At 52.5% G+C, this 26,757-nt stretch overlaps 1 protein-coding gene across 19 annotated transcripts in view; it reads right to left on the bottom strand.

The window, feature by feature from the left end:
• Positions 1-26,757, bottom strand: part of MYT1L (myelin transcription factor 1 like) — a 539,395-nt gene that overhangs the window by 23,659 nt on the left and 488,979 nt on the right. The window lies entirely within an intron of this gene.

Genomic DNA, 26,757 nt, shown 5'->3' with positions numbered 1-26,757 from the left:
TAATCATTGCTGTTGCCTGACTGTGTCCCCTGAAAACTCGTGCACTGAAATCCTGACCCCCACCGGGATGGTGTTAGGAGAAGGGGTGTATGGGAAGTGAGGAGGCCTCGTGATGGGATCTGTGCCCTTATAACAGGGACCCAGACAGCTCCTTAACCCCTTCTCCCATGTGAGGACAGAGTGAGAAGGCGTCGTCCACCAACCAGAGAGCAGCCGTTGCCAGATGCCGAATCTGCTGGCACCTCGGTCTCGGACTTCCAGTCTCCAGAACTTGGAGGAATAAATTTCTGGTTTCTACGCTGCCCAAGATATGGTATTTGTTTTTGCAGCCCTGGAACATCTAAGACAATCACCGGTATTTGTTGCTCATACCAGAACTCTGTGGCTGTGAACTGCTGTGTTTGCTGATGATGTTCCTAGGTTCGGTGGGAGAAGGAGCAGCGGGGACTTTAACCCCAGCGTCATCAGCTCCAGCATCATCAGCTCCCGCGTCCTATCCCATCCCAGGGCAAGCTGCACGGGAAGCCCCAGGAGCAGAGAGGCCTCTAGGAACTGGGTGGCCTGACAGGGTGGGCACGGTGGGCGCCCTGGCTTCTCCTGCTTGCCCTGACTGCATCCCCAGGAATCCGGACAGTCCCTGAGGGGGTCCTGGCTCGTGGTTCCCTTTGCTGTTTTTTTGTTCATTTATTTGTTACTAGACATTGGCACTGCTGCTTCTGATGGATCCTCTCACCCTGCCTGCTGCTGTTTACACCGGAAATCCCTGTGCTCCTCAAGCTCTCTTTAGTGTGGGGCGTGAACGAACCCCTCGCGTTCCGGAGGGAACAGGCTCCTCTTTAGTCCTCCCTGATGGGGCCTGGGCAACAACCTGGCAGTCGTCCCCACTCCGGGGCACCCTACTGGGTCTTCTCCTGCCTCCCCATCAGATCCCAGCAGGACGCCCTGCAAATCCGGCTGGGGTGGGGGCTGACACTTCTGCTTCCCTAGCTTATCCGTAAATCTGCTTCTGAAGGCGAGCTGGATATTTTCATTTCTAAAATAAGAAGTTCTCAAAAGATCTGTTAAGGCTCTCCTAAAATAGGATGCTTGGATGTTAACGCCACTTTTCCCCTTCCTGCCACTGGACACACTGCGGCTGTCACACACATCTTCCTGCAGGTGTGTCTGCGCTTTGGCCCCCGCATCCAGGTAGACTGCAGTCAGGTGACTACCTCTGGCAAGTCCTTTGTGAGACCAGGAGGCCCACTGGGCCTCACACTGCACCCCCTGATGCTCTAACGCACATAAGACGTGGAACTGGCTAGGAAAGACTTAGGCAGTCCTGTTTGCTCACTTGTGAAATGAGAATAAAATATTGAATTGACTGTGTTTGTGAAGTTTAATGAAAAGAATGTGTATTCTTGAGGGCAAGGATTAAAATGCACTTTTTTGTTCACTGCTCTGTATCCCCATGATGGGAGAGTGCTGGTGATAGAATAGGTGCCCAGTGACGACTTCTGAAAGCATAAAATGTCTGAATGCACTTTGTGATGGCTCAGTGAGTGGAGGCCCAGGGTGAGTGTGAGTGCACCCAGGCTCTGGAAGGTGCAGACTGAGCCCTCAAAGAGGCCTGCGGCAGGATTTTGCAGGACTTCCAAGTTAAGAGAAGACTCTTAGCCGGGCGCGGTGGCTCATGCCTATAATCCTAGCACTTTGTGAGGCTGAGGCGGACAGATCACGAGGTCAGGAGTTCCAGACCAGCCTGGCCAACATGGTGAAACCCTGTCTCTACTAAAAATACAAAAATTAGCTGGGCGTGGTGGCAGGTGCCTATAATCCCAGCTACTTGGGAGGCTGAGGCAGGAGAATCTCTTGAACCCGGGAGGCAGAGGTTGCAGTGAGCCGAGATCGCACCGCTGCACTCCAGCCTGGGTGACAGAGCGAGACTCCGTCTCAAAAAAAAAAAAAAAGACTCTTGAGTGCAGCTGCCGCCCTGGGCTAAGATGAGAGGAGGGCTGGGGTGAGGGCCTCCTGCAGAGGTCCTAAGACTGTGACTGTAGGACGAGGGTGACGCCTGGTCGGTCCACGGTGCGTGTGGCCCAGCCCAGCTCAGTGTGATCCTCACAAATGCAGGGGAGCAGCTCCCATCTTTCCCCTGCTGAACCTCTCTGGCCTTCCGCCGTCTGAACCTCCGCGGCCCTTTCGACTTTCCCTGTGTTTGCGAATGGCATTGAGGGGCCAGGAGCTGCAGGTGGGGAGAGAGGGAGGGCCACAAAGGCACGCCTCCTCCTCCTTGCCATCCTCCCGGTGAGCAGCCTCTGCTGTTTGCGCCTGAAACCCCTCCCTTCTCTTCATCACTTCAGTCCAGGTCTGTGCTTCTTTCTCCCTCAGCGAGGCCCCTGGGCCTCAGCCTGGGTCCCATCCGTTCCATCCCACAGCTGAGAAATGGCCCCAGGGGCACAGCTGTGATTGCCCCCACTCCCCCAGGAGAGCTTCCAGCAGCTTCTCTGAGAGCAGCTGCCAATGCTGGAATATTTCCTAGAGCAGGGGTCCCCAAACCCCCGGCCGTGGCCTGTGAGGAACCGGGCCGTCCAGGCGGAGGTGGCCACTGGGCGAGCGAGCATTCTCACCTGAGCTCCGCCTCCCGACACGTCAGCGGCGGGATTCGATTCTCACAGGAGCGCAAACGCTATTGAGAACTGCGCCTGCGAGGGGTCCGGGCGGCGGGCTCCTTAGGAGAAGTTAATCCTGGTGATCCCAGGTGGAACGGTTTCATCCAGAAACCATCCCACCCTTTTTCTGTAGAAAAATTAGTTTCCATGAAACCGGTCCCTTGTGCCAAAAGGTTGGGGGCCGCTGTCCTAGAGGGCCTTTGCGCCGGGCTCTTCTCACACGTGCTGCCTCCCGCTGTCCACTCACGAATTCCCCAGGCCAGCGATCTTCTCTGCCGCTAGGTGAACGCCCCTGGCGCTCCCACTTGAGTTTGCTGTCCCGCCCTGTCCCCATCCAACTGACCTCCCAACTCTTTACCGTTTTGTCCACAAAGCAGGGCCCGGCCTGCACCAGGAGGCCCTCCAGGCCCAGGCTCTGGCCCACCACAGCGCTGCCTTCCTCGAATCCCCTGCGCCCTGGAGCGCAGCCTCCCGGGACGTGGACATGGGCGGTTCCCATCCTTGGTTATCTTTTCCTCTTCTGCTGGTCTAAGGGTGGTTCCTCGGAATGCTCACCACATTGCTATGTGTATCCCGGTGTCCAGGAGCCTTTGCAGATGGGAAGTGTTTAGTAAAAATGCACAGCATAGAAAATGGAAACAGACTGACATCATGTCAGTGATTTTTCCTTTAGGATTCGGCTTTTGCAGAAACTGCCCCCAGCCTCCACCTCACTGGGGGTGCGGAGCTCCCCAGCCTCTTTCTCTTTTATGGGTCTTGCCGCAGAATTTTTAAAGATCTGCTCAGTTAAGTTCTTTAGGGCAGGTCTCACTTTCTTTTTCCCACAGTGGACTAAATGCTTGCAGAATGGTAGGTGCAGGCCTGGCGGAGAGCATTCACCCATGAACGAACAGCTCCTTAGTGGTGGGGTGGAGAGTGGAACCTCGTTTCCCTGGCTCTGCTCCAGGCTTGCTTCTTGGGGATTCTTGTTACCTACAACCTAGGAGCTCCAGGGAGAAGAAGTGAAGTACAGGCTTGGAAGTCAGACTTTCTCTGCTAAGTCCTGCTTCTGCTGCTGACTTATTCTAGTGACCTGTCTAAGCTCAGGTGTTTCATTTGTAAAATGGGAATTTAAAAGCAAACAAAATTCCCCACCTCATAGGGATATTTTGAAGGTTGAATATAGAGAAAGGATATTAAACCAGAACCATGAAAGGCAGATGTCAGGATAGCCAGGCCTGGGAGAACAGGTGAGGTTCCGTCCTGTGGAATCAGCTCAGTGAGCTCCGGCCGCCACAGGCCTGGCTCTCTGGGGGACATGGTTGAGAGCCCGAGGTGAGGCCCCTCTGCGGCTGGGCTTGGTGACGCAGCTCCCAGAGCCTGGCTGTGTTGGTGCGGATGTCTCTGCCACCTTCGCTGAGCAGCATCAACAGGCCCCTTCCCCATCCTCTCTATCGCTGGGGTCCCTCCCTGCTCCCACTCGTCATGAGGGGGTGCATTTGCTTCTTCAGTGGCTCTTGCCTCATGACGCTGTCAGCTCCACCCCAGCAGGGTCATCCCCGTGTCCTTTCCACCCTCTCCACTCAGAATCACGGTTCGTGCCTGGGATACCACGGGCCCTGGAGGGATGTCTGTTGCGTGAATAAAATAGGAAGGAGAGTGTCCTGCCTCTCAGTTGTCAGGAAGCAGGAGGGGCCGAGAGGCCGAGCTGCTTTCCTGCTCTAATTCTGAGGAGGGAAGAGTGTGGGGGAGCACCCCCCTGGGTACACCTCCATGGAATCCTAATAGCCACCCCTTTCCCATGCCCTGCCCCCAGGACTCCCGGCCTCTCCGCACCAGACAGTCGGCCAGGCCAGTGTCCCAGGGCTGCCTGGCCCATCTCTCCTTTGTCCTGTATTTTATCTTTTCTAGTTTAGAATTATTTTTTTGTCTCTTCTTAGCCATAGATGGCTTTTCCTGCATTCAAACCCTTAGACTGGGGAGTGGCTCCAGGCATCCAGGTGAGAGGCACATAGCACCGCCCCGAGAAACTCCGTGGCTCCCTGTGCATCAGCACACTTCATCACCAATGGAACGCCCCGTGGCACAGTTATCTCTTTTTTTTTCTTTTAAAAATATTTTAATAGAAACTAGGTCTCACCATGTTGCCCAGGCTGGTCTCGAACCCCTGATCTCAAGCGACCCTCCTGCCTCAGCCTCCCAAAGTGCTAGGATTACAGGTATGAACCACCACATTCAGCCTTTTTGTTGTTGTTGTTAAGAAATAAAACAGAAATTTTGATGGCTTAAAGTCCCATGTTAAAAATTTTGTATTATCCATTACTAACACATCACACAAGCACTTTCCAGCTCAGGTAGTGTTTGGGGACCCAAGGCAAGCGATCATTCTGAGCTACGCTGTATGGATTAGCAAATGAAGCAGAAGCACTTGGGGAAACCGGACAGGCCCCACGGATAGCAGTTGTGTGGTGCCTGGCAATTCCTGGCTCAGGAGCAGAGCTCCCCGCCGGGTTCCCAGAAGCTTTGGGCCCCGGTGGGCACCCCCAGAGGAGAGAGGGAGGAGCCGCTCAAGCCCCCCCACGCCACTCACGATGCTTCCTCCCTCCTGTTTTAGATCCAGCAGAGAAACCAGCCTAACGGGGAGGAGGTGCTGCGTGAGGAGCCAAGGACATTCCCAGCAAATACTTTCACAGCTTAAAAGCCGCAGCCAAAAGCAGCTGCTGAGGCTACGCCAAGACGAAGGCGCATAAAATGAGGATGGACATGGTGCACGTTGGCTGCTTTGACTTGACTTCAGGGAAACCCCGTCACCCATGTTCTCTCGCTTTAGGCGCTTCTTTCAAGGCCACTGAGTGAGCGCAGAGTGACAGCTGTGGCCCCCCAGGGGGTGGCCCTGTCCCGTTCCTATGCCCCAGTGTATGCACAGGGCCTCACTGCCCAGCTGGGGGCCTGGGGCCTGCATTGTAGGGTGAGAGGTAGACCAGAGGACCCCGGGGTCCTGCCAGTTGGTTCCGTCCCAGGGTGGACCCCTGTTGTCGGCAGCACCCGGGGGTCCCTACAGACGCCGTGCTCCAGAGGGGCTGCACACGGCCACCTTGTCCTCAGCTCCCCATGGGTGCCTCAGCTCCTGAAATCATGCAGTGTGGTCAGAAGGCGGCTCCTGCTGGGAGGTGGGCACTGGGGTACTTGTCCACTCTTATGTCAAAAAGGCCCATTTTCTCATGACTTGATTACAAAGTTCCTTATTAAGTGTATTTAGTCATATCTATTAGGGATCTCCCCATCCTGGCTTCTCCTACCTTGAAAATAAAGGAACAGAACTAAGTTATGTGCGGTTAATTAAGTGCATGGGAGAGAACCACCCAGAGGACTGACGGCTCCAGGAAGCAGAGGCCACCGGTGCAGGGAGGCAAGTCCCCCATGGGTTGGGGGATAGGGGCGCCACACGGCCGGAAACTGCAGAGTCCACATTCCTGGACCCACACTGCGGTTCAGCACTGGCTTTGCCCACAGTCTCACGCTGCTTCTCTTCACTCTCAGTTAATAAAACTGCCTGCTGGGAATGACAAATAATGGTGTTATTTAAGGAGCAGGAGCCTTCAGCAAGAGTTTGGGAAACTAAATTAGGAAACAAAGACGGGCCTGAAGAATGATGCATTCTGTCCAAACGCGGATGTGTCGGTGCTGCCAATTCCAATCCAGTGACTGCACTGCCAGCTCAGGTCCAATTTGGAAGAGAACCCTGTGAGCAGGCCCAGCGCGGCCCTGGAGGGTGGTGGCGGCCCTGGTGCGGTGACAGTGCCATCTAGCGGTGGCCTGGGGGCGGTGCTGGTCCAGGGCTCTCAGGGGAAAGTCCACACACCTGGCTCATGAGGCCAAGGAGGGCAGCCCAAGGCTGGTCTCAGGTGTAAACTATAAAGAGGGTGCTTACTATTTTACTCACACGTTAGTTCTGAACGTGAGACCCAGCAGCCTGTTACAGAAACACTTCTCCAATTAAAGTCAAGTGCTGCTGAGTGTAGGTTTGGAAGTCACCAAGTTTCAGTGCGGGGAAGTTCCGGGCAGCAAGTAGTTAGGCGGCTGCTCCACCCACTTGCCCCAGGCCCCAGATGTCTGGCACCAGGCGTCAGCACCAGGGATTCCAGATGAAGGTTCCAGAGAAAGCTTTAGAAGGGCTTCAAACCGAGCTCGGGGGAGGCCCTGACATTTTTTATCAGGACATCAGCTAGAAGGGCCTTTTCCCGGAGAACATTACAGTTGGAAATAACTAAATAAGTGAAACTTTCGAAGGGGGATATGGTTAACAAGACACAGAGATTGGGAAGAAAAATAAGTAATTTGAGAGGAGGTGGGAGTGTGTGTAGAAGCTTTGTTGCACCTGGAAGGTGCTGGGATGAGAACTCAGGACAAAGAGCTGCGGGTGGGAAGAGCCCAGCCAGGTGCTGTCTGCAATTCAGTATCCTCTGAAAATCAGCTCCACACAGCCAGGGGCAAACAGTTTCCTTCACAGTGAGTTTCACTCTAATAACATTTTATTTATTTTACTATTCCCTATTCCACTGCTACTATTTTAATACTCTAACTATATAATATATAATTTATATGAGACACAATGCACTCCAGGTGTACACTGTTACTGTATATTTTAATGCTATTCTTGTCACTGGTTGACTCATGATGACTGAGCGTCTCCTCAATAAGCAAACGTGGATTTGGTGCAGCAGCCACAGCCTGTCCTGCATTTGCCCCGGTCGCCACGAGAGCAGCTCTCCTGTGGTTCGCTTCCTGGACTCTGGCCCCAGCATATGTGAGGAAGGGCAGGAGGGTGTTCTTGGAGCCACGTGACATTTCTGCCTCTGACTGTGTATCAGATCTGCTTCCATCTCAGTGGGAAGCAATGGCATCGTGGTCCCTTCTCAAGCCAAGATCCAGAATTTGGAGGTTTTTCCCCTAAAAATATTCTGTGCCAAACAGGGTGCTCTCAAACCATGGAGAGAGGGAAGCGTTTCTAGAACAGTGACCTCTGTGCCAGGTGGACGCCTCGGCCACAGCCACGCAGGCAGGTGGTGCAGAAAGTGCAGCCGTGGGTGGCCGTGTGACCACCCAGATGGCCCCCAGCTCCCAGCTCCCAGACCAGGTCCCTCCCACTGGGGTGCACGTCCACCTGCCTCAGGAAACAAAGGTCCCTCTCAAAGCCTGAGGGATGGCAGCTACCCACACAGCTCATTCCTGCAGCCCAGGGAGTCCACCTGCCTCCTGCCCAAGGGATGGATTCTGGAGCCACCGCTATTCAGCAGTGACAATCAAAACACTGTTAGGAGAAGGAGGCCTGAGAAGAGACGTTTTGAAGAGCCACTTCCACAGGTCATCAAACGTCCTATCTCTATTCACTCATCAGCAACGCTTACCTCCTGTGCTCAAGCACAGTCCTAACAGGAGGGTCATGACAATGCTAACAGCAGTGGTGAGCTGCTGTAAATGCTTTACTTATCACATGCTGGCATGCTCTTCAGACTTGGCCCACTGCTCAAACAATCTATGACCATCCCATTTTACAGAGGAGAGAATCGAGACGCAGAACAGCTAACTTGCCCCAGACCATACAGTCAGAAAAGGCAGGGCTGAGTTTACACCCAGGCCATCCAGCACCAGCCTCACCCTCTACTCCTCCTCCTGCGGCCTCTCTCCATGCACCCGTGAGTGACAGATGCTACACTCGGGCCCTGCCAGTGCAGTTCGGGCAGAGGCCCCTGTGAATACACGTGCCCTACAGGGATGCACATGGTCCGATGATGTGATGCTCTGCGGCATTACAGAGGGAGGTGGAGTCTGCATGGGTGTTTAAAGACAGACATCTGTTTGAAGGGGACAAGGAGGAGTGGAAGGGCCAAAGAAGTCTGAGCAGCATGTCTTCAGCTTTGAATTTAGGTCTGGGTGCAACCAAGGGGCAGAGAGGCAGGGAGCTGGAGGGATGGGTAAGAGCTTATTAGGGAAGATCTCAAGTGCCTTACGGAGGAGAATGGATTTAGCTTCTAGGCAATGACAAAGGATTGGAAGCATGTAATCCTGGCAACCACACAGTAGAGTTTGCATGGAGGATGCTTGCAGAGGGCAGAGGGCAGTGGGGGGCCAGCGAGGAAGCTGGCAGAGGGGCCTGGGGGAGGAATGAGGGAGTACAGCCTGAGGCAGCAATGGGTACAGAAGAGAGTACCCACTCAAGAGGAGTAAGAAGGGCTGGGGCTTGGTCACCCATTGGATGGGGCTTGCTGCTTTTGCATTCCAAATGGATAGTTTGGTTGAGTATAGAATACTGAGTGTGCAGTCATTTTCCTAAGAGTTTTGAAGGCATTGTTCTATTTGATTCTTGTTTCCAGCATTGCTGTTGAGTACATCTCTTAGCTTCCTTTTCTTTTGTCTCTCACTTTGTCTCTGTTTGTCTTTCTCTCTCTCTGTATCCCCACTCCAGGTTCTCAAAATTTCATGATGATGAACCTCTGTGTGGTTGGCTATGACAGTTTTATATGTCAACATGGAGAGGACACAGCATCCAGTTGTTTAATCAAATACTTATCTAAGTGTTGCTGCGAAGGTATTTTGTAGAGTGACTAACATCTACCATCAGTTGGCTTTTTGTTGTTGTTGTTGTTGTTGTTGTTGAGACAGGGTTTTGCTGTTGTTACCTAGGCTGGAGTTCAGTGGCATGATCATACTCACTGCAGCCTCCAACTCTTGGGCTCAAGCAGTTCTCACTCCTCAGCCTCCCAAATAGCTATGACCACAGCCATGTACCACCATGCCTGGTTAATTTTTAAATTTTTTGTAGAGATGATGTCTTGCCATGTTGCCCAGGTTGGTCTTAAACTCTTGGGCTCAAGTGATCCTCCTGCATCCTCCTCCCCAAATACTGGGATTACAGGTGTGAGCCACCACACTTGGCCTAGCTGACTTTAAGTAAGGAGATTATTCTCAATACTCTCAGTGGGCCGGACTCAAGCAGTCAAAAGACCTTAAGAATATAACTAAGGTTTCCCCGAGGAAGAAGAAATTCTCCCTGTGGAATGGAACTTCTCCTGACCAAGAGTTTCTAGGCTGCCTGTCTGCCCTACAGATTTTGGACTTGTGGAGCTGACCCCAGATGGTGTCAGCCAGTTCCTTGTGATGAACCTGTCCATATATAAATCCTACTGGTCCTGCTTCTCAGGTAGAGCCCTGGACGACATAGAAACATTTCATGATTGCGTGGCTACTCAACGAGGCCTTTATATCTGAAAACTCAAGATCTCTGCCATGGGAATTTTCCTTGTTTTCTTTCTTTGGGAATTTTCTTTCTTCCATTTTCTCTACTCTCTCTACTTCTTCAGAAACTCCTATTAGTTGATTACTAACTCTCCTGAATTCTTTCTCTATTTTTTTTAACAAAATCTTTTATCTTCTTTTCTCATCTCTTTATGATTTATGGGACAATTACCTCAATTTTACATTTTAACTTTCGAAGTAAACTTTTTATTTATTTTTTAAAATAGATATTCGTGTTCTCTGAATGTTTCTTGGGTTATGAATACAATATATTTTAATGTTCTTTCTGTTCTTTTCTGTCTGATGACAAATTATAGGTTTTTAAAAAGATTGCTCCTCTTTCCAGAAATGTTTCTGCTTCCTCTGAGCTTTTTTTGCCCCCTGGTAAGGCTGGTTTGTTTGCTTGGTTTCCGCCATGTTGTTTACTGCTTGCCTTCAGTGGCCGGAGTCCTTGGCTGTTCACGCATACGTCCCAGACACTGGTGCCTGGAGGCCCTTTATCTTGAATCTGTTGGTTCTAGAGAAGAGGCCCCTGCTCTGTCCGGAGTGGCGGGGAGTGGAGAAGGCAGAGGAGCAGGAGGAGCCGCTGGATTCCCGGAGCCACACCGGACCAAGGCCTTGGGGCCTGTCCATCTCACTTGACGTTCCCATCTTCAGTACAACGGCTCATCCTGTTTCCAGCTCTTCCTAGCACTAGCTCCAGAGCTTCTGTTCTAGCTTATCCTTCTGCCAGGGAGAAGGAGGCCTGTGGCAGGGCATCCAGGAGTCGAACCCCTCTTAGACAATTCAACTACTCCTCTGTTTTCCGACCAACTCTGAATCCCCACTCTAGGTCCCAGCCTCTTTTCTATGGAGGTTCTGTATGCTCTTCACTCCTCTTTTTCTGGGTTCTCTCTTCATTCTTTCTCTCCACCCCCATCCTCTCCCTCCCCTACCAGCTCCTCTGCAGGGAGCTGAGGCCTGAGCCATGTGTGCTTGGGCTGGGCGGCTCCCAGTGCTTTGTGGATGGGATGGTCTGCACTTCCCTTCCTTATTTAGTTATTTAGTTGCATTATATTTGTGGGTTTATAAGAGGACAGTGGGTCATTTTAGTAGTGTTTTAAGATTAGTGGAGATATATGTGATTTCAGTCTGTAGAGCTTGGCTAGGATTCCCAATAGAGACGCCTAATAAACCCAGTATTGAGGAACACACGTGCACCTTTCTGCAAGGTGTCTGCCATCTTTGTGTGGGTTGGGTCTATTTCCTGGAGAGCGCAGGGTGTGTCCACTGTCAGCCCCTCTTCCCCAGGGATGCTCCTGCGTGCTCAGCAGGCACTTGGCTGCCACAGGATGGCGAGGGCTGGCCCTGGGACCACATGGGTCTGAGGGTGGAGGCAGAAGTGTGGCCTACAGCCTGTGTCCTTTGAGAGGGTCCCCTTCCTTCCTCCAGGGACAGGATGGCTGTTGTGGCAGCAAACTCACCCTGAGGTGGTCTCCAAGTGTCAGGGGCTGAGGTGCAGGACCCAGACATCTGGGCCCCTGGCAGTCAGAAGCCACCGCCTCATGGCGGCTGCTGTGTCCATGGTGAAACCCTCCTCTCCTGTGAAGGAGCCACTGCCTCACCAGGGCTGCTGTGTCCACAGTGAAACCCTCCTCTCCTGTGAAGTCCCCTTTCTCAGGAGCAGCTGCCTGCTGCTGAGGACTGAGTGTAATCCTAGCAGAAGAAGGGAAATGTTTGGTTTTGTTTCTCCTTTTGCTTGCCTCTCAGGAGCCTCAGTTGTTAACGTTATCACTGCTGTGGCTTGGCTGTGTCTCCTGAAGGGATATGTTGATGGCCTGGCCCCCACACCTGTGAAAGGGACCTTATTGCACCTCGTTTTCTTTTTAACACGTGAACCATAACTCTTCTGCAAATGTGAGCTTTTGCCCTAAGCTCCTCAAATGGCATCGACACGTGGGAGGAAAAGATCCTCAATGAGGAGACACCTGTCCTGCTGCACAGCCCTGTGGCAGCTTGGCCTCCCCAGGCAGACCCAGCAGGGGAGCCCAGCTGGTGGTGCTGGCTGTTATAGTCCTGGTGGTTGTGGTGGTGAGGGCTGTTGCAGCTGCTGTTGTCAGAGCTGCAGCTGGGTAGCTGTTGCTGCTGTGGTTGTGGCTGCAGCCATCGTTGTCAGAGCTGCAGCTGTGTAGCTGCTGTGGCTGTGGTTGTGATTACAGCCATTGTTGTCACAGATATAGCTGTGGCAGCTGTAGTTGTAGCCTTCTCTCCACTTGGGGCACTCAGGTCCACCCTATCTGGCTCAGGGCTTCGGCTCCGGGGTCCTGGAGGAGGGAGCAGGCAGTGGGCTGGAGTGGGTGTGGTTGACGCTGGAGGGCAGCCTCTGAGCAGCCCCCCAGGAGGGAAGCGAAGGCTGCAGGGGGGGCTTGGGTCAGGCTCCTGGGAGGAGCAGCGACGAGGCTGGGTGCCTGTAGGAAGATCGGTGGCTGGAGGCGTGTTCAGCCCTGCACTGCCAGTGGTGGCGGCCCTCATCTCGTGTGGTCAAATTTACATTTATATTTACTGAAATCAAACAATTTAAAAAAGTCAGTTCTCTGTCACAGGAGCCACACTTCAAGAGCTGAGTAGTCTCAGGTGTCCAGTGACCATCACGTGGCACAGTGTTGGCCTGGGCCTCGCCGCCCTGGCACGACCCATGGGATGAGGCCACGCCTCCCCCCCAGCGGGGCCACCGGGCAGAGGTGATGTGGGATGCTCAGTGACTTTTCAGGGAACGTGCCAAGCCCTCTCCATGGGGGTCGGGGAATGTTTTTAGTTTGGATTCTAAACAGAGAGTGATTCTTGCTATGGAACAAATTTAAATAATAGCTAATAAAGCAGACTAGACTTACTAAACATGTTCCTCTGCTTAGGACCCTGCATGAAGCATTTTAGATACATGACCCCAACCAATTCTTCCAACAATCTGTAATGTAGATTCAGTTTGGTATTTTCTCCACGTCTCTCTAGGGTTAGGTAATTTTGTGCCCAGCAGAGCAGGGCGGCGCTCTGTCCTCTGGGAAATACTGCCTTCCTGGAATGTTCCTTCCAACCCAGAGTGCTGAGAAGGCTGGCAGGATAGAGGCCAGAACGTGTCTGACGTCAGCGCCAGCCTGGACGGAGAGCTCGGATCCCAGAGAAGGCTGAGCACAGGGAGGAGAGGGGCGTGGGCCTCTGCATTTGAGCTGCTCTCGTCCTGAAGTTTGCGCCCTGGGCCCTGTGAGACCTCAGGGGCCAGCCTGTGACACCCTGGCCAGGCCATGCGAGGGTGGCGCCGGGACGCCGCCCTCTGCGGCTCCTTTGGGGAGCACTGACCAGCACTTGGGGATGGATCCGTGCAGCGAGTTGTCGAGAGGAGAGAGTGGAGGAGGACTCCGCAGTATCCCGGCTGATGCATATTGAGTCATCCAGAGGAGAGAGAGGGGGAGGACTCCGCAGTATCCCGGCCGATGCATAATTTGTTCTTCTTATGCATTTTACCACCATTTTGGCTAGCATTTGGTGCTTCAAGGAACAGCTGTTAGAAGCGAAAATCAGAGAAAAAGGCATTTGCGTTTCAAAGGCTTCGCTTTGTGGATGCCACATCCCAGAGATAGGAGGAACTCCTGGCAGCAGCCATAGATTTGGAAGGATGCATCCCCATCAGGTAGTGGCGGAGGAATCTCCAGGGAGGAGATGGAGAAGGGAGAGGACAGGAGGGAGAGGAGTAAGGGGTTTGGATGCCTGTGGGTCCTCAGAGAGTGGCCTGAGAGCCAGACTTTCTCCCTCTCCCCTGAGAGCAACATGGAGCTGGGGAAAGAGACCTCAGACACGCCACTCCCCTGCCTTCCTGATGGCGACAGACACAGAGAGGCCTCAGGGCTGGGAGCCGGGAAGGTGGAGGAGCTGCCCATGAGGCTGGTGCTTTGGCAGGGAAAGGGGCCCCCCAGGAGCTGCCACCTGCCCCAAAGGTGCACCTGGGATGAAGATGGGGGGGAGGCACCACAGCGACCTAGTTATGGCGAGCAAGCTCTCACCATACAGTAGAGGAGGAGACAGAAATTAGTTCAGTTACAGAAAACAGATACATTGGTAGAATTTACATGTTATAACATAATTCCATTAAAAAGTTGGCATACTCCTGAAAACCTACTTACTCTTCCCTTAAGAATCAAGTAATATTATGTTTATTAGAAATTATTTGGAGAAATCAAAAGATTGGAATTACAGTCTTAGCTTCACACTAATTATGAGAACCTCAGTTGTTTGTTTAATTGAGATTAATTCACATATGGGAACCCGCTTTTAAAAGATCAGATTCCCCATCTCTTTATTGGATATAAGAATGATCCTATTTGTTTGTACTGTTAATTTTTTGTTTGTATATTGGTTTTCCCTATAAAATTATAACAGGTTAAGTTTCTTGGGACAGAGACTGTCTTGAAATTTTTATTTCTCTGAAGATCCTAGTGCAGTGGCTGGATAGTCCCCTTCCAGTGGGCAGAATCCTAAGGTGGCCCCAAAGTCTCCCCGTGTGCACCTGCCATGCGTGGGCCTCTGTCCTTGAGTGTGGGTGGTCCTGTGAACACAGTACAGTCATTGCCCCCATGATGGGGTGACATCCTATGAGACCCCAGCCCAGCTGCCAAGCAGTGAGGCCACCGGCTGTGTGGCCAGGACCTGGGGACCTCATCTGCGGAGGACGACTCTGCCCAATGTCCAGCAGGACAGTCGGGCCTGACAGCTGCAAGCTCAGGAGCTGAGTTCTGCCAGGAACCCGCATGAGCTGTGAGTTGGACTGTGAGCTCCAGGGGAGACGCCACCTGCAGAGGACCCCCTCAGGCCAGCCTGGGCTTCCACCATGGGAAAACTGAGCTAATGACAGGGCCTGGGTTTAAGCTGCTTTGTTTGTGCCACTTTGGAGAACAAATTAGAAGACCAGCACGGTGCTTGGGCATGGGACACAGTTCGGCTTCCTGGGCTGGTGCAGAGGGCCCTGCTGAAGCTCAGTGCTTTCATTCAGCATCTGCTGAATGCTTGCCAGGCCCTGGGGAGGGCTGGGGGGTGGGCGAATGTGGGAGTGCTTCAGGAGGAAATCTTCCTGCAAAAACAAAGCAGGGTCACGCTCCACCCTGGTCAGCACTGGGCCAGAACACTGGGTTGTTTCAGGCAGAGGAGGTTGACCAGATGTCACCTCTCACTGCTGCTATTCACAGGGCCCTTTGGGATTCACAGTTCAAGACAGATGTTGAATCTGACTCTTTCCCTCCCAACTGCTTCCCGTCAAACACTAAAAGATGGAGATTAAAGGAAAAGAAGCAAAGGGTCTGAGGTGCTTTTAGGAGGCAGCACCGGGTACCGGGTCAGTGCAGGGCCGGCGTCGGGGAAAGTGGAGGGCTCCCCTTGGAGGGTGTCTGGGCCTGAGGCAGAGCAGGGAGCTGACTCCAAAGGTCAGAGAAGTCAAGTCCCTGAAGGCTTCCTTGTAAAGTGGTTCAGTAAGGCCAGTTTTCCACAGCAGTGGCGTGGGGGCAGGGGGAGCATGGGGTGGGGGTCGGGAATGTAATTCTCAGAAGTGAGGTTCCTCATGAGAGCAGGTGGTGGGGTGGGGTGGGGCTCACTGACTGAGTCCTGCTTTCTCCAGAGTAGATGCAGGAGGAGGCGCATCCTGGTGAGGATCTCACTTTAGCAATCCCCACCCCTGCTGGTGCCCCAGGCCCCTCCCCATCCTGCAGGGCTCTGGATGGGTCAACCTGCCTGGCCTCCAGGACTAGAGATCACGGCCTGGACACAGGGCAGCAACATTTCCTCTCTTTTCCCTGAGGTGGTGACCTGGCCAGATGACTGAAGGGCTGATAGAGAGGGGCTGCCAGCCCAGAATGGGGGCATGGGGCTTCGTAGGAGCTGGGGCACGGCAGGGTTCAGCCCTGGATGGAAATGCTCTCTGTCTCCCTCCCTTGTGCTGCGTTTACTCCTGGGCTGGGGCCACCCTCCCTTCCACCTCCTGCAGATCACAGAGGGACCCAGAGCTCAGGAGAACTTTCTTCCTGTGTTATAAAACAAGGTATGCCATTGAAACATGCCTGGGTCAAACAGAAAGCTCCCACCGGGCCTGGAGGAGCCCCTGGCAATGTGGTCCTCATTCCCGCCACCCTCTGCCTAGAAGGGGATCTCAGAGAGTTGAGGGGACCTCTCTGGTTGGGAAAAGGGGAGCATCCAGGGAGCGCCAGGAGAGTCCTGGAAGAACATTCTGAGGTGACACAGCCCCAGGGCTCTGTCTACGGCAGGGATCAGCGTTGCTGACACACAAAATCTTTATTCCCTGATGATGTGGAATTTGGAATCATCATCAGAGACTTCAGTGCAGAGCAACTGGAACCTCTTGAGTGTGCCCTGTCTATATATCTGGTCTCTGGACAGGGTGGCCAGTCCTTGTCCATGACAGGGACAGCTAGGACCCCTCCCCTCCACACAATTGGCAGACGAGCAACTACCCTCCTGGGGATCCAGAGGCAGGGCGCCCCCCTAGAGAGGACAGCTGGGGAGGGTCCCCTCACTGTAATTCCCCCACACCTCCAGACACCAGCTAGTGATCTGTCCTGAGATCAAAACCAGAATCCTAGTAGATGAGCTGCGTGCTCGCTGTGGACGCCCTGCGCCCTGAGAGTCTTGTCCTGGATCGCACGGGTGTGTCCACAAACGAGGCCCAGCAGCCCTGGAGAAGCCCCAGCATCTCTCCCTACTGGCAATGCATCCGGGAGTGTGGCTTGCCCTCCGAGTCAGTTCCCTCATCTCTAAAACAGGACCACACAGATCTCAGGGCACGTTGGTTGAATGTTTACCTGTGTTCTGTAAAAACTATGGCTACTCAGTACCACAGAGAGGCAAGAGAGCATGAAGGCGTCCTGTTTGGGATCATGGGAGACCATATTCCCAGCTTCCTGGTACTAGGTGACACTGGGGGGCCTGTTTTACTTATGGAATTCCCAGCTTCCCTAATGGTAGGTGACATCTTGGAGCAGGATTTACTTATGGAATTCCCAGCTTCCCAGTGTTAGGTGACACTGTGGGGTGGTTTTTACAGATGGAATGAGAAAGAGGTAAGGTGTGCTCCTCCAGATCCAGACCCTAAACACCTCCCTCTTGGGATCCTCCACGTTCTCTTCCTCTCTCTGTTATGGAATAAAAACAACCCTATGAAAGTGTGTTGAAGGTGCCAGAGCCCTTCTCCCTGTTGCCTGTCCAGCACTGTGATGTGTGTAGACCTCAGCTCTGCTCAAATAGTTTGAAGTGTGTTTGTCATGGCCGTCAGCCTATTCTCGCTAATCTTCCACTAAATGAGATGACTGATTTAAAAAATAGCTCACATAGTAAGTACTCAATATGGTGACTTATTTTTGCAACAATTCCCTTGAGATATCTCAAGCAAGACAAACATTCTATAAAAGGTTATGTTCTCACTTATAATGGACTAGAGAGGAACCAAAAAATAAATAGAACAATTCACATGTTCCAGACAGAAAAGGTTTTAAGAGGGCCTAGGGAAGGACTTTAAAAAAATGTATGGTGGACGAGACTCTTAAGATATGAGTTACTTCTAAAAATACTTGTTTTTCAGAGCTAGAACTTTAAGTTTGGAGACTCTTCTTAAATTTCACTGAAGTGGAGTGAGAACTGAAGTGGTGGCAAAAAAGGATGCTCAGGGCACTGCACATGAGAGAGAAGTCTCAACAGCTGCAGAGGTCCCCCCTCCACTTCCCTCCCTCTTCTGCCCCATCCTCCCTGCATCTACCGGCTGCCCAGCGCTTGGTGAGGATCTCCCATGAAGATGGTGTTGGGCCTCTCACCTCTGGGGGTGCTGAGGACTGGGCAGAGCACTCCCTGGTTCCTTCTCCCCCAACTTTACCTCCTGACTTCTTTTGCTGGACTAGAATCTCTCACCTTCCAACCTTCCCATATACCTGTGAATTGACCTTCCCATACACCTGTGAATTGCACCTGTCCCCTGGCAGGCCCTAGGTTCCTCACATCTGCACCCAGCAAACACACGGCTGCTTCCTGTTTCAACATAGACTTAAATCTCCTCTTATAAAATGTATTCAGTCAATGGTGCAGGAAAACTTTTCTTAGGAGCTGTGTGTGCAGCGCCGAACGAGGTGCCCCAGATGTGCAGGAAGGAACAAAGGTCCCCACGCACAGACATTGCAATGGAGCATGACGGATGTTGCAGCTACTTAGTATCAGGCAGAAAGAGAAGGGACAGTGTCTGCAGAGAGGAGGCTGGGGCAGTTTCACCAAGATCATCACAGGGATCAGAGTCAGGGAGAGATGAGATCGTGCAAAGGAGTCACTCACAGAGGGTCAGGCAGCCTGGACCTGAGCCCTGGCTCTGTCACTCACAGGACCCCAGGCAGGAAGTTCTCTTCTCTTTGCCTCAACGTCCTGATCTTTAAAACAGGGATAATTACAGAGCCCATTTCTTCAGGCTGCTGTGAGGATTAAGGTTGGTATGCGGAGGTGCTTAGAGCTCTCTCTGGCCCATAATAAGTCCTGAACAGCCTCCACTGACATTGTCTGGAAGATAAGGAGACATCACATGGCAGATGGGGAGATGGAGGAAAGGGTGTTCTCGGCACCCTGAAGGGCTCACAGGTGTGAGACACCATGGGGATGAGGCAGCTCGGGATGGCTAGGAGGAGATGCTCCCAGAGACAGGAGCAGGGCCAGGCCTGGGGAACTGTAGAGCGTGGCAGGAGTCCTTCCCTTAGGAGCCTCTTCGCTGGGCCTAGGGGAACTGTGGAGTGTGCCTTCTCGCTCTGTCCTCCCTGCCGACTGGCTGCGGCCTCCCTCACAGGATCCTCCAAATTCCACAGCCCCTTGGTGACTGGTGGCCTGGAGCTGCTCCCTCTGCACCTCCCGCATGCACCCGCATGTCATTGGGGCTGGAGTAAGGCTCCCACGCTGCTGTCTTCCCCACACCCTGACAGCTGAGTGTTGGGGACAAAAGTGTGCCCTTCCTTCCAGTGGCCAACACGTGGTCTCCAATTCCCTGTGTGTCCTTGGCATGGCCGTGATTCCCTTGGAATCCCCTCTCCTGAAGGTGTCCCAGACACCACCACACCCTGCAGCCCCACTCGGGTGCCCGACGCGTGTGTGAATGACTCCCATGAAGTCCTTGTCCAGATGGAGCAGATGGAGCTCTGCTCCGAGGACCCCTGGCTCCCCCCAGATGGAGCTGTGCTCTGAGGACCCCCACCTCCCCAGTGCAGTTACAGCCACATTTGTCCAGCTTGTCTGTGGCTTCCTGACCTCCACCAAGATCTGTCTCCACCTGGTACTCCTGCTGCCTTCTGTATCTTTAAACCATTTCTTCCTCCTGGTTTCTCCTCTTCAGACAAAGGCCAGACCCACATTTCTCTCTGCCTGTGAGGTCCTGCCCACTCCTGCGCCTTTCCAGCTACTGCCAATGTCATTCCTCCCCTCTCATCTGGTCTGCATTTCTAGAACCATTAGTCATGTCCTCTACGACCCCCTGAACTTTCCATCTGACTCTCATCCTATCTCAGTCTGGTTTTGGTGCCTGATCTTTTCCCTAAACTCTCCACAAAATGCCTTGGTTGTATTCCCATGGCCGATGCCCCAAATGAGCCCAGCATCGTTTTGAACTCTCTGCCACACCGGCCTCTCGCCACTTTCCCAGTATTGTGTGTGTTCTTTTCTCTGGAAGCTTCTGCACATCATGGCGCCTGGCTCCCCTAATGCCACCATGCAACTCTGTCTTCACCACGGCCTCTCCGCCTCCACCTGTCACAAAATGTGTGTGTCTCCCGGGGTGTCTTTGCTGATGCTCTTCCCCCTGGACCCCTAGTCCCGGGGTGAACCCGCAGGGTCAAGTGTGACCTGAGTGCTGCTGATTCCCGATTCCTACGCGGCTCTCCTCAGACGCTTCCCGAGGCCCGTTACCAGCTGCTTGGTGGATATTCCCACTTCAAAGTCCCACAGAATCTCAAGTTCACGTATTTAAAATGAAATCACCGTCTTTCCCCACTTTTATGGTGTGAGTATTTGTGTCCCTCGAGGTTCCTGTGTTGAAGCCCTAACCCCTGGGTGTGTTTGGAGCTAGGGCCTCTAAGGGAATAATTCATGTAAATGGGCTTGTAAGGGTGGGGTCCTGATCTGATGGGATCAGAGTCCTTATGAGAGGAGATGCCAGCAAGCCTGCTCTCTCCCTGCCTTGTGAGGACACAGTGAAAAGGCCCCTGTCTGCCAACCAGGAATAGAGACCTCCCCAGAAACCAGATCAGCTGGAACCTGATCTCAGACTTCCAGCTCAGGGACAGGGGATAGAGGTCAGTTGCTCAAGCCACCTGGCCTAGGGTATTCTGTTGTGACGGCTGAGCAGACTAAGATACCATGGCGTTCAAGGCTTCATTCTTTCCTTGTGTTCCCAACTGCCAGCATTGCCACCCGTGCAGCTGCTGGGGCTGGGGCCACCTCTCCTGCCAGGATTCACCCACAAGGCCCTGCTCATTCTGTTTCCTAAACAGTCCTCTAATCTGTCCTTCCTTTCATGTTGGAGGTCCAGCCCTCATCATGCCTCGCTTAGGTCTGCAGGAACGGCTCAACGTGTCTGCCTGCCCATCCATTCCAGCTCTCCTCCACGGCCACCAAGGTGGTGCATTCAAAGCCCAGACTCCAAGAGTCACTTAAAGCCCTCAATGTAACCTTCCTCCCTGTGGTGAGCTGTGCCTTTTTTCAAAATTCAGCTCCTGTCTTGGCTCCTGAAGGGCCCTGGCCTGTTCACCCCATCTGGACTAGACATTTCTCCTCTGTGTTGCTGATCGCTGGCGTGGCACTATGTTGCAGCATCTGTAATCTCCTTCACCCCAGTCCACAGCATTCTCTAAAAGATGGTCTCTTCTCTCCTCTAAAGAGCAGGCCACGGTACTCAACTTTGTAAACCAGACCTGGACGGAGATCATCGGTGCTGGTGGAGGCATGTCTGTCTGTGTCGGCCGAATGAGATGAATGAATGACATGTCTGTCAGCGGCTTAGGGGAGGGTGAGCTGCAGGTTGAGCTCTCCTCGGGCACAGACTCCAAGGGTCTCAAGTTCCTAGGAAGCCTCCTCAGATTTCTCTGAGTCTAAAGCCAGTGTCCCCCACAGTGTGTGCCAGTGGCATTGCATCTGTCCCGTGGTTGGCCTTGCCCCAGTGCCCGCATCCGAGGCTCTTATGTGAGTCTGTTCCCTCACTGTGAGGTTCTGGGCTCGGGGAGTGAGTGTTAGGTCTTACTCACCATCACCACCCTAGGCTCTGCTGCGTCTGCTGTGTGGCTTGGCCTTAGCACCTGTCCAGAACGCTTGCTGGGGGTCTGTATGGGGCCTCATGGTCCCTGGTCATGGCCTGGTAGTGTCCTCAGTCTGTGTTCACTGGGACTGAGGACACCTTCCTGTCCTGAGCTGTCCGCTCTGCTGCTTCCTCATGTATAAAATCAACATTTTCTACCTGACTTCTGTCGTTGTAGAATTCTCCCTGACTCCTCCGTCCTGGGCTTCTCCATGTGCCTCCAGTTCTCCCCCTCCTTTCTGGGAGGGATTGGCCTTTACACCTGACCTGAGGGTCTCATGATAGCTGCTTTTACAATCACAACATGGCATCTGCCCCAAAGGTCATGGCACCACGTATGTGTGTGCCCAGGAGCCGGGATGGGGCCTTGACTTTTCATCTTAGACACTGCTTTTCTAGAAAGACCTTGCCAACCCTAAAGATAAAATGTTTTCTATTTCTCTTACATCAGTTCTGCTTTTTTCAGACACGACTCAGCTCAGGGAGCAGGATCGGGGAAAGGAGCCCTCCTGCCTAACCCTCAATGCAGAAAGAGCAGCGGCTGCGCCAGGACTCCCCATGAAGTGAAGTGGAAACGATCTCACAGCAAATGGGGTGGATGGCCAGGGGCTCCTGTCAGGTCTGAGACCTGGGGCCGGGAGTGGGCTGGGTGTGTGAGCAGGGCCCCAAACCATGGACATTGGTTCCTGCTTCCTCTACTGTTTCTATTTTGGCACCTGCTTGAAAGCAGTTCTTCATCATCTGGCTAGATTGTCACAGTTTGGGGGAAAAGAGAAATAAAACAGGCAACTTCTATTTCAATCTGTTCTTGCTGCTGCTTCTAACCGCTGCTTTGTTTGCGCAGTGGGTGGGATGCACAGGGGCCCTCCAAACTCCAATCTTGACGTGCCCGCGGGGGCTTTGTGGGAGGCTCCTGCTAACCAGGTTTGGGAAAACCACCAGGCAGTCCTGGCAGTCTGGGCAAGGCCAGGGCTTCCAAGGAAAGAGAAATGTCTAAGACTTTCTAATGAGTGTATTTCTGTGCGCTTAGCTGTGTTCTTGCTGGGTATTCATATTATTACACTTTCAGAAAATAATATTCTGCCTATCTATTAAAATTGATGAAGGCTTGCTCAACAGAGAAAAACCATAGTCAACACATGATGGAATATTATTCAGTCTCAAAAGGGAAGGAAGCTTGGACACGTGCTACAACCTTGAGGACATGGGGCTCCATGAAATAGGACGGTCACAAAAAAGCAAACCCCATGGGATTCTACTTATAGGAGGTCCCTAGAAGCATCAGATTCACAGAGGCAGAAAGCACAGTGTGGGTGCCAGGGGCTAGGCAGCTGAGGAAGGGGGAGTCAGTGTTGAATGGAGACAGTGTTTCAATGGAGATGGAAGAATTGGAGAGATCAGTTCCACAACAGTGTGAATACAGCTACTCCTCCACATACCACGGGGATGGATACAGGTACTCCTCCACATACCACTGAGATGGATACAGGTACTCCTCGACATACCACAGTGATGGATACAGGTACTCCTCCACATACCACGGGGATGGATACAGGTACTCCTCCACATACCGTGGGGATGGATACAGGTACTCCTCGACATACCACAGTGATGGATACAGGTACTCCTCCACATACCACGGGGATGGATACAGGTACTCCTCCACATACCACGGGGATGGATACAGGTACTCCTCCACATACCACGGGGATGGATACAGGTACTCCTCCACATACCACGGGATGGATACAGGTACTCCTCCACATACCATGGGATGGATGCAGGTACTCCTCCACATACCATGGAGATGGATACAGGTACTCCTCGATATACCACAGGGATGGATACAGGTACTCCTTCACATACCACAGGGTACTCCTCCACATACCATGGGAATGGATACAGGTACTCCTCCACATACCACGGGGATGGATACAGGTACTCCTCCACATACCATGGGGATGGATACAGGTACTCCTCCATATACCACGGGGATGGATACAGGTACTCCTCCACATACCATGGGGATGGATACAGGTACTCCTCCACATACCATGGGGTCAGCATCCCCATAAAGCTATCTTAAGTTGAAAATACCGTATCTTGAAAATATTTTAAGTCAAAAATTCATTTAATACTTGTACTGACTCAACATCGTAGCTTAGCCTAGCCCACCTTCAATGCACTCAGAACACTTACATCAGCCTACAGCTGGGCAGAGTCAACTTACACAATGCCTAGTTACACAAAAGTGTTGAATATCTCATGTAATTTATTGAATACTCTATGAAAATGAAAAAGAATGGTTGCATGGATACTCAAAGCACCATTTCTACCAAGTGTGTATTGCTCTTGCACCACTGAAAGATTGAAAAACTGTAAGTTGAGGACCATCTGTATATCTAACACTACTGAACCATACACCTGAAGATGGGTGAGATGGTAAATTCCATGCCATATGTTAATATTTTACCACAACTACAAAAACAAACAGAACAGAACAGAACCCAGGTCCGGTGTGCTCAGGCCTGGACTGCCCCTTTCCCCTTATGCCACTACTCCGGGTTTTCCTTTGCTGCACAAACAGGGCTGCTGGTCACTGGGCAAACACGCCCAGAGCCCTGTGACACACAGGGAGGTCCCCTTTCCTCCTTGGAGGTCGCCGAAGCCAGCAGTTCAGAGAGTTCTGATGGTGCCTTTTAGTAAAACTGAGGAATATCAACATTTCCGTGCAGCTCAGCCAGCCCATGGCAGGGCTCCAGCAGGAGCCGCCCCTGGCATGCTGACATTTCCATCTCTGCATACACGTGAATACTGATACCCGGGGCTGGAGCCTGGGGCCTTTCCCATCAAGCTGTAGCCCTGCAGGCTAGGTGGAGCACAGGCAGCTGGAGTCATTTCCATCATGCCTGGACTTCTGTGGGCCCTCCAGGGACCTGGGATCCTGAAAGAGGAGGCTGCTGAGCCCTGGGGCAAGGGTGGGTGGCAACCAGGTGGGAGGGAAGTGAGAGGCATACAGCTTTCCAGAGAAGGGAGCTTCTAGCATTGCAAATTCTCCGAGTAACATGGGCCTGTAAGCTGTGATTTTACTCACTAACGTGGCCTGTGGCCCAAGATTCCAACAGCCTGTACCCAGTATTCCTGCGCCCCAATATTCAACAGCCTGTACCCCAAGATTCCATCAGCCTGCCCCCAATACTCCATCAGCCTGCACCCCAAGATTCCATCAACGTGCACTCCAAGATTCCATCAATGTGCACCCCAGGATTCCATCAACCTGCCAAGATTCCATCAGCCTGAACCCCAAGATTCCATCAACCTGCCCCCAAGATTCCATCAGCCTGCGCTCCAATATTCCATCAGCCTGTGCCCCAAAATTCTATCAGCCCGCCCCCAATATTCCATCAGCCTGTACCCCAAGATCCCATCAGCCTGCATCACAAAATTCCATCAGCCTGTCCCCAATATTTCATCAGCCTGTACCCCAAGATTCCATCAGCCTGCACCCCAAGATCCCATCAGCCTGTACCCCAAGATCCCATCAGCCTGCACCCCAATATTCCATCAGCCTGTGCCCCCAAGTGTCCATCAGCCTGCATCACAAAATTCCATCAGCCTGTCCCCAATATTTCATCAGCCTGTACCCCAAGATTCCATCAGCCTGCACCCCAAGATCCCATCAGCCTGCATCCCAAAATTCCATCAGCCTGCATCCCCAAATTCCATCAGCCTGTACCCCAAGATCCCATCAGCCTGCACCCCAATATTCCATCAGCCTGTGCCCCCAAGATCCCATCAGCCTGCATCACAAAATTCCATCAGCCTGTCCCCAATATTTCATCAGCCTGTACCCCAAGATTCCATCAGCCTGCACCCCAAGATCCCATCAGCCTGCATCCCAAAATTCCATCAGCCTGCATCCCCAAATTCCATCAGCCTGTACCCCAAGATCCCATCAGCCTGCACCCCAATATTCCATCAGCCTGTGCCCCCAAGTTTCCATCAGCTTGTCAAGGCCAGCGCATGCATTTCAATATGCTCTCCACTCTGTGCCAGGGACCCTGGGGAAGAGGCTCCCTTTTGGAGAAAAGAAACAGGGAAGGGTGGAAATTGAGGTGAGGCTGGCAAGAGAGTAGACAGAGGTGTGTAGGTGAGGGTCTAGCAGCAGAAATTCGTGCCTGGCATTTGGGAAGGGGCGTCATGGGGCAGGGTCCTGCTTCCCACCTCAGTGGCTCCTAAGCTCTAAGCCCTCCCCCATGGAAAAAGGGGCAGGACAGAGATCTTGGTGGAGGGCTGTCCTCTGGCCCTAACATACAATGCAACCAGAGGCTGGTGGGAGTGGGAGGGAACAGCATTCATCTGGCACCTGGTATTTGCTGCTTAAATCAAATGGGCAAACTCTCAGCAGGAGGAAAGCTAAAGCACCAGGCTCCGCAGAGGCAGCTCTGAACCAGTGCCGTCCCTGGAGTGCAGAAATGCTCACGTGAGAGGACGAAATTGTTTTCGTTTGTGTCAGGTTAGCGAAACATACAAACCCTTACTCATAGGTCAAATGGGCAGGGTTTTTATAAAATTTTTAAACATTTTATTAATGGTGAAAGGTTTGGGAAAGTAGACACTTTTTTGGAGGGCATTTTGGCACGATCTGTCAAAATTTTAAAGCTAGCATTCTTGTTTCCAGGAATAGATCCTGAAGATCTGCTTGCACAAGGACATGGAGTTGTGTGCACAAGGACGTTCACGCGGAGTTCTTTGTAACTATCAAACCTGGACAGGACACCAGGTGGCACGTGCAGGAACAGGCTCAATGGGGAGGGTGAGGCTGCTCTGTGACACCCTGGGGTTCTGTGCACCTAACAAGGAACGCCCTGTCTGCTGGGCCCTGGGTGATCCTGGTGAGCAGCTGAGGCCCCTGTCCTCATGCAGGGTTCTGGGAGACACTGAGATCCATGTGTATAAATAGGGGTGCTTTTCAGTTCCAGAGAAGACGGGAACTGCCTGCCTTTGAGAAGGGATTAGGTCAGGGAAAGGACATTCAATTTCTCTCTCTCTCTCTTTTTTTTTTTTTTTGTCTTTTTTTGTTTTTTGTTTTTAATGAGACAGAGTGTTGCTCTGTCACCCAGGCTGGAGTGCAGTGGTGCAATCTTGGCTCACTGCAACCTCCACCCCCTGGGTTCAAGTGATTATCCTGCCTCAGCCTCCCGAGTAGCTGGGATTACAGGCGTGTGCACCACCACACCCAGCTAATTTTTGTATTTTTAGTAGAGATGGGGTTTCACCATGTTGGCCAGGCTGGTCTCAAACTCCTGACCTCAGGTGATCTGCCCACCTCGGCCTCTCAAAGTGCTGGGATTACAGGTGTGAGCCACTGTGCCCGACCAGTTTTTCTCTTTAAACCCATTTACATTGTTTGAATTTTCTACCTGAGCAGGAATTTCTTTAATAATTAAAAAAAATCTTCCTTAACATTTAAGGGTCAGAGTCACCTAT

Source organism: Gorilla gorilla, chromosome 12 (genome assembly GCF_029281585.2).
Source record: "Gorilla gorilla gorilla isolate KB3781 chromosome 12, NHGRI_mGorGor1-v2.1_pri, whole genome shotgun sequence".
Classification (NCBI taxonomy): Eukaryota; Metazoa; Chordata; class Mammalia; order Primates; family Hominidae; genus Gorilla; species Gorilla gorilla.
This window is presented reverse-complemented; position numbering and strand designations above follow the sequence as displayed.